The 7,586-nt window shown below is 42.5% G+C and overlaps 1 pseudogene; it reads right to left on the bottom strand.

Moving 5' to 3' along the window:
* Positions 1-4,162: 4,162 nt before the first annotated feature.
* Positions 4,163-4,622, bottom strand: LOC149121762 (large ribosomal subunit protein uL15 pseudogene; annotated as a pseudogene).
* Between the last annotated feature and the right edge of the window lie 2,964 nt (positions 4,623-7,586).

Below are 7,586 nucleotides of genomic sequence, written 5' to 3'. Positions count from 1 at the left end.
CCCCCTTTTTAAAGATGATTTATTTATGTATTTGAAAGGCAGAGATACAGGGAGAGAAAGAGAGAAAGAGAGAGAGAGAGAGAGAGAGAGAGAATCTCCATCCACCTCTCCAAATGACTGCAAAGGCTGGGGCTGGGCCAGGCTGAATTCAGGAGCTGGGAGCTTCTTCCAGGTCTCTCACACGGGTGTAAGGGCCCAAGGACTTCAGCCATCTTCTACTGTTTTCCCAGGCCACAGCAGAGAGCTGGAATGGAAGTGGAGCAGCCAGGACTCAAACCAACGCCCATATGGGATGGTGGCCCTGCAGGCAGAGGCTTAAGCTTCCACACAGCAGCGCCGGTCTCTTTCCCCTTGTTTTCATTTCATACACACAAAGCAACCTTTATGATGATAGCCCAGTGCAGGTCAGTCTGCAGGAAGAGAACAGGCTGACCACATGGAAAACTTTTTCTAGAAAATCACTGAAATGGCTTCTGAATATGGCTCAGTTTCCCATGAAGCCTCGTTCCAGGAGAGAGAATGTGCAGCGATACTCCTGATACAATCGCTGTTGTATTTCTCCTAGTAAATCATTACATTCGCATTCCAGTGTCTATTTCGGTCTCTTGTGCTTTTTCGCTAACTTTCCCCATGAAGTTTCTAGATTGCCGAAGCAGTTGTTCCTCTGGTAGACCATGCCACATTGCACATGCTCCGTTTTCCGAGGCATGCCCAGCTACTCTACTGACACTTACAGGGAGTGCCTAAAGAATGATGATGACATAAAGTCACTGTCAATGTCCAAGTTAAGCCGCTGTAATAAGAAATTCTGAAACTATGGTGACTTAAATAAAAAGTTTTTTTTCCTGTCTCGTAAGAGATCCAGAGCCTGTGTTTCTTCCTTCTCTGCTTGGCCATCTCCCTGGCTGTGGTCTTTATCTGCATTCTTGGAACTGTCTCCCTCTACGTTTATATTTGTCTGTGGGAATGGGAAGCACAATGTTCAGGCCGCGAGACTCCAGCAGAAAGATTTAGAAGGCACACACACTACCTCCGCTCGTGTTCTGTTGGCCCAAATGTTTGCTCAGTATCATTTCCTGTGACCAGGAATAAGCAAAAACACTCGATCCTTTTGAAAAATCTGTCCAGCCTTGTGAATGATCCATGTGAAATGTGTCTTAACCTTATCCCTATGGACAGAATAATAATAAACCTACATCCTCTTCTTCCCAGCAGAGGTAAACTGTATGTTGAAGGCTGTGTTAGTCCTTCTCTTGCTCTAAGAAAATAGATTAATTACATGTGCAAGTATTCATAAAAGGAAATATTTATGTCCTGCTTGTTTGGAGCACCATATAAATGTGTTCATTCTTTGGTGGCTTGCTAAGCATGGCTTTTGACAGTCACCTGTGTTGATGGGTGCAACCATCTTGCATTCATTCTCACTACTATAATGACATGCCATTCTATGCACATATGAGTGCTACAATGTATTTAGCTGTGCTTTTGGATAAATGGATTCTTTCCAGTTTTTGCCACTCAGAAATATAGTGTTTTGATATTTCCTACACAAGTTCCTGATGAACATAGTCTTGTATTTCCCTGAGCTAATATTTAAGAGTGGATTTATTGGGTTCATGTAACTTTAGTGGGTAATGTCCAACAATTTTCCAATGTTGTTAGCTCAATTGCACTCCTTCCTGCCAGGTAAGAAGTTCCCATTTTTCATTGTGTCAAAGGACAAAATTACAACCATTTAGTTTAAAGATTTTTATTGACTTCACTTTCAATTCTAGAATTTGACAACACTTCACTCCATAAAATAGAGCAAGTGTTCTGATGAGCCAAGCAGAAGAGATTGCTTTCATAGACAGAAAAGGGCTTGAAGAAAGAAGAAGCAAAATGCAAAAGCAGATTGCTCATTTCAAAGTTACTTCTCTTGTAAAGCGGGGACAGGGAGACAGAATGAGAAAATCACCGTTTAATTAACTTTAGGTTACTTGCTTTGGTGGAAGGATTAAGGCAGAGGAATTTCATTATCACACCAACTGAAACTGGCTTGTCTGCAAAATTTGGATGAAATTTCTCTAATCCTGATTTATTGGAGGGTCATATAAACAACTTGTAGCTTGGCGATGTCAGAGTTCAGTATGAATGACACAATTTTGATTTTTAGCCAGGTCTGCTGGGGCCCAGTGTAGGAGCTTAGTCTGAATCAATGGCATCCTGTACTTTGTACTGAACAATTCTGATTTGAATATTTGTCTCAGTTTGGGCCACTCTAATAGAAGTGATGGCACACATCAGAAATTGATTTCTCACAGTCCTGGAGACAGGAAATCTAGGACCACAGAGCCATCAGATCTGGTATCTGGTGGGGCCAGCTTCCTGGTTTGCAGGTGGTCATCTTCTTGGCTCCTCACATGGTGGAGAGCAGAGAGGACAACAGCGAGCTCTCTTGTATCTTTATAAAGACACCAATCCCATTCATGAGAGTGTCTTCCTCATGGCCTAGTTATCTCCAGAAGGACCTACCTCTTCTCAATCACTGGGTGTTAGGACTTCAATACATGATTCTGTGAGAAGGGACACAAACTTCAGTCTACAGAATTCTTCCCTCTGTCCCTCCAAATTGATATCCTTATCACACGTCAAATACATTCATGCTATCCCAATAGCCCCCAAGTCTTAATTCATTTCATCAGAACTTACGTATTTTTTCAAAACATTTTGTTAAGAAGTTAGACATTAGCCCATGCGTGCAATGGGTGGAAGAACAAAAAAGGGGATTTTGTGCGTTGAATGAAGGAAGAAGCCTAGGAGAGTGCCTGGCAAGCAGACCAACTGTTGACATCAAAAGTCTTGTCCAGGGGCCCGGGTTGGGGCATAGTGGGTAAAGCTGCTGCCTGTGACACCAGCATCCCATATGGGCACCAGTTAGAATCCCAGCTGCTCCACTTCCAATCCAGTTCCCTGCTACTGTGCCTGGGAAACAGCAAAGAATGGCTCAACTATTTGGGCCCCTAACACCCACATGGGAGACTCACATGAAGCTCCTGGCTCCTGGTTTTGGCCTGGCCCAGTCCTAACCATTGCAGCCATTTGGAGAGTGAACCAGTGGATGGAAGATTTTCTGTCTCTGTCTCTCCTTATCTGTAAATGCCTTTCAAATAAATAATTCTTTAAAAGAAGAAAAGTCTTGTGCTGGGGGCTGGCATGGTGGTGCAATGGGTTAAGTCAACACCTGTTATTCACCCCTTACGAACAGTGGTTCAAGTCTCAGCTATTCCACTTCCAATCCAGCTCCCTGCTAATGGGGCTAGGAAAGTAGTAGAAGATCGTCCAAGTCCTTGGGCCCCTGCCACCGATGTGGGAGACCTGGATGGAATTCCAGGCTCATGGCTTTGGCTCAACCCAGCCCTGGCCATTACAGTCATTTGTGGAATGAACGAGGTAGAAGATCTCTTTGTCTCTGTCTCTCTCTCTCTGTCACTCTGCCTTTAGAATAAATAAGTAAATATAAAAGAAGAAGAAGAAGAAGAAGCAGAAGAAGAAGAAGAAGAAGAAGAAGAAGAATTCACAGCATCTTTGTTCCTGCCTAAAATTTCCACTTCCAAGTAGTCATCTTAGATGTACATATTTTCATATCTTGATCTGTATTTGGGAAAATTCTTACACATCACTATAATTGCACTTGTGGGGCTATTTCAAGTTTGAGTTACAGCTAAAGAGAATTCATAGCTGAATTAAGACTGTGCTTTCCTTTTGACCATAGGCCTCACCTATGGAAATTAAATGGGGAAGCATTTTTTGATGTTAAAGAAAATTAAGCAGGAGGACTGCTGGGGATTGTTCAATAAAGCTCAACACTATCCTTCCCAAATCTGTGTTCTTCCATCCCTGTCTCTCTACCAACTCCCCCCACCCCCCGTCCTTAGCCTTTATAATACAATCTCTGCTTTTTGTGTTGAAAACAAATAAAAATTTCCTTTGAATTCACCTCCTTTTAATTTTTCCTTTCAATCAAAGGCCGAATTTTCTGAAAAAGCAGGCAAAATGAATCATCCCCATTCTCATACTTCTTATTCTTAGTCCCCTCCCCTCCCCTTCCCTTCATCTCCCTTCTTTTTCTTTCTCTTCCTTCCTTCCTCTCTCTCTCTTGCTTTCAAGAATTTGTTAGCACTTAATGAACCATGGGTCTTGAAGCCAGCAGGACACAGCCTCCTCCCCACTCCCACACCCAATCTTCTTCTCAGCTCTTCTGTTGAAGGGTTTGGTCTTCACGGTGACAGGATTCTGGGGGAGCTCTCCCTTCCGCAGAAGCTTGTAGAAGCCTGGCCATAGCACATCAATGATGAGAGCAGCTCCAATCTCGTTTTTGGCAGCACTTATCTGTGTCTGCTCACAGACCAAGGTCCACAACTTATCAAGATCAACTGTTGGGCAGAAGTCTGGATCCTTTCTCAGCAGTGATGCCTCAAACCAATTTTCCCAGAGTAAAGTGATTGGTATTTGTTGACGTTGATCCTTTGGTGATGCCTGCCACCAGCAGTACCCCAGTTTGGTGGGTATGGCTATTTCCAGTGCTTTCTGATATGGCCACGGCTGTGGAGTTTCTGGGTCTTCCTCAATCTGGATGGCATGTCGGCGGCTGAGGTGAAACAGCACCTCTTTGCTTCACAAAGTAGCTTGCCTCAAGAATTTCATTACAGCAATGAAAAACAAAGCTCTCCTTTAGGGTGTTTGCTGATTTATCAGCAAAATCATGTTCTCTTCTTCCTTTAGAAGTGCTTGGAGTGATTTCATTTACAATCAAGACTTTCATTATCATCTATTAGCCCATGGATAAACACGCATCTCTGACCTCAGCTTCTCCACCTGGCTAATTGTCCCCAGATCCACTTCAATTCACCATGATGGAGAAATGGCACTTCCATCTATCTGTCCAGTCAACCAAGTCAAAAGCTTGGCAGTGTGCCTACATTACAACTTTGCCTTCAACTCCCAGAGGTAACTGGTAATATCAGTTTTGCCTTCTAGATCTCTCTCACCACTGCCTTTTTCTGTGCCTATTGTTGTCAGTTTGATTCATTCCTGAACTTCTCTTATGTCTCAGATTGTTTTACCCTGTTTAGGAGTAGCTCTTAATGCTCACTGTACAGCAGTATCACTTGAAGAAATGAAAAATAAATTCAAATGTTCTATGACCGACCTTGGAAATTACTGTTGGATGAAGACTGGGATTTGCTATTTTGAAAAAGTTCTACTGTGTATTCAGAACTGCAAACTACTGCTTTATGATCTGTACAGATGAATGGGGTCAGATGTGGAAATAATGTCAGGGGCCTCTAGTGATTATACCCAAGCAAAACCAAATAAACAAAACTAGAACTGTATCTCGGTTATTTTTGTTGCAATTGATATATGGAACATTGAACAAAGTTGATCCACTGTTTCCCGAGTCACAAAAGAGCCAGTGGGTTATATAAATGTATGATGTCACTATGGGAGATTGTATGATTTCTATGAAGGAATTTGACATCCAGTTTTCAAAAACACTGTAGCACATTTTGAGGATGAGATCTTATCTGGAGCTGCCAGTCTAAGTCTTGTCTGAAGTCATGTCTGTGGGTTAATTTGCTCAGTTACTGTCTGAGGTTGACAGCCATTGCTGTTACCCTGCAGTCTTTCCTCCTCTTTTGGGTAAGAAAAGCAAGGCATAGTTTTTCCTCATCCTCTGTACTCAAATAGTTTGGCTTCAATGAGAATGGCCTGTGCTTTGTCTCTGGAATGGGCCTTGATTTCATTGTTTTGATGTATCCCATTGTTTTGGCCATTGAAATTGATTCAGTAATAAGCTGTGATCGGATGGAAACTGGAGTGAGGAAGAACATTTCCTCTCTTCCCAATGATTCAGTAAGAGAATACAAGCCGCTGCAGCCACTGGCACTTGCCATGGGAGCAACTAGAACCGTGCACAGTGCTTGGAGATGAAGCCAGCACCAACTTGACAGCAGACAGAGAGACTCAAATCACAAGTCTCTCTTAAGTAAGGCCTATGCAGGCTCTGTCAGGAATAAGGAACAATACATTCATTTTTATTTCTTTGAGCAAATTAAATCCTTTAAGCCACTTGTGCTGTGACCTGAATGTTGCTCCCAAAATACATGTAGAGGAAACGTAACCCCCACACAACTGAGTTTTGAGTTGGAGCCTTTTGGAGGATTGTTAGGACATGGCAATGCTAGAACCTTTGTTGTGGTTGTACCACAAGTCCCTGGACTATGCTTTTTCACCCCCAGTCCATTTTCTCTTTGTTGCTTGGTTTGTATAATTTCTGTTATGCCGTCTTCCAGTTCACTGATTCTTTACTCTTTTATGTTGTTGAACTCATTCACTGAATTTTAAAATTTTGGTTATCACATTTTTCTGTTGTAGAATTTCCATTTCCTTTTCTTTTTTCCTTTTATCTTCTATTTCTTTGCTGAAATTATTTTTCTATGTATTCCAAGTATGTTTTAATTGCCTATTGAAATCTTCTCTGATGGCTGCTTTCAGATCTTAGATAATTTTAATTTGTTCATCATCTTGGTGTTGAAATTGTCTTTTTTTCATTCCTGCTTTTAGTATGATGTATTTTTTTATTGAAATCTGGGTGTTTGGATATTATGATACTCTGAATATTATCCTTTTAAAAATTCATTGATTTATTTGAAGGGCAAAGTTACAGAGAGAGGAGGAGAGAGAGAAAAGAAGAGAGAGAAAAATATAGAGAGAGATCATTTATGTTCCATCTGCTGATTTCCTGCCTAAATAGTTGTAACAACAAGGGTTGGGCCAGGCCAAAGCCAGGAACCTGGAACCCTATCTGGGTTTCCCATGTGGATAGCAGGGGCCCAAACACTTGGGCTATCTCCTGCTGCTTTCTCAGGTGCACTAGCAGGGAGCTGGATCAGAAGCAGAGCCTCCAGGACTATAACTGGTGCTCTTACGGGATGCTGGTGTCACAGTAAAGCAGCTACGAAACAATGCAGGCCCCCGTTTTATTTTTGGATATTATTCAGCCCTTCTGTTCTCGGGCTGGTGGATTGTGGTTCAGCAGGTTAAGCTGACCCTTGCATCCTTCACATCCCATATAGGAGTGCTAAGGGTAAAATGGTGGCAGAGAAAGGTGACCTCAGTGCTTTGTGTCACGTGAAAGAATTTCCATGCAGACAGGGCAGAGAGCAAATCAAGATTTATTTATGTCAGTAGTCTCCTGCTGCAGCAGCCAGGAGGGGGCTCTAGGAGAGGCAGACCCCAGGAACTGTGAGTGTCCGAGTCTTTTAAGCACATTTTTGGAAGAAAGGAAAAAAGAAAAGAAACAGAACAGCAGCTAACAGTTAAAGGACCAAAACAAAACCCATCAAAAGGCTGGATTTGTAGCCTTGCCTGTCCTGTCTAGCTTGCTCATGAGGACAAACAACAGCAAACCTCAGAAGGGTGAAAGGTGGAATCCTTGACTTCTTAACCAGAAACTTCCTGGGAGTGGGATAGGTACTTTTGTCTTGCTAAAGGAAGCTTTTGGGGAGAAGCATGCAGTGGGATTGGCACTTTGATCTCGCTAA

Source organism: Oryctolagus cuniculus, chromosome 16, assembly GCF_051225735.1.
Source record: "Oryctolagus cuniculus isolate XC-2025 breed Fujian yellow rabbit chromosome 16, ASM5122573v1, whole genome shotgun sequence".
NCBI lineage: Eukaryota > Metazoa > Chordata > Mammalia > Lagomorpha > Leporidae > Oryctolagus > Oryctolagus cuniculus.
The sequence above is the reverse complement of the archived record's forward strand: the minus strand, read 5'-3'. Positions and strand labels throughout refer to the sequence as shown.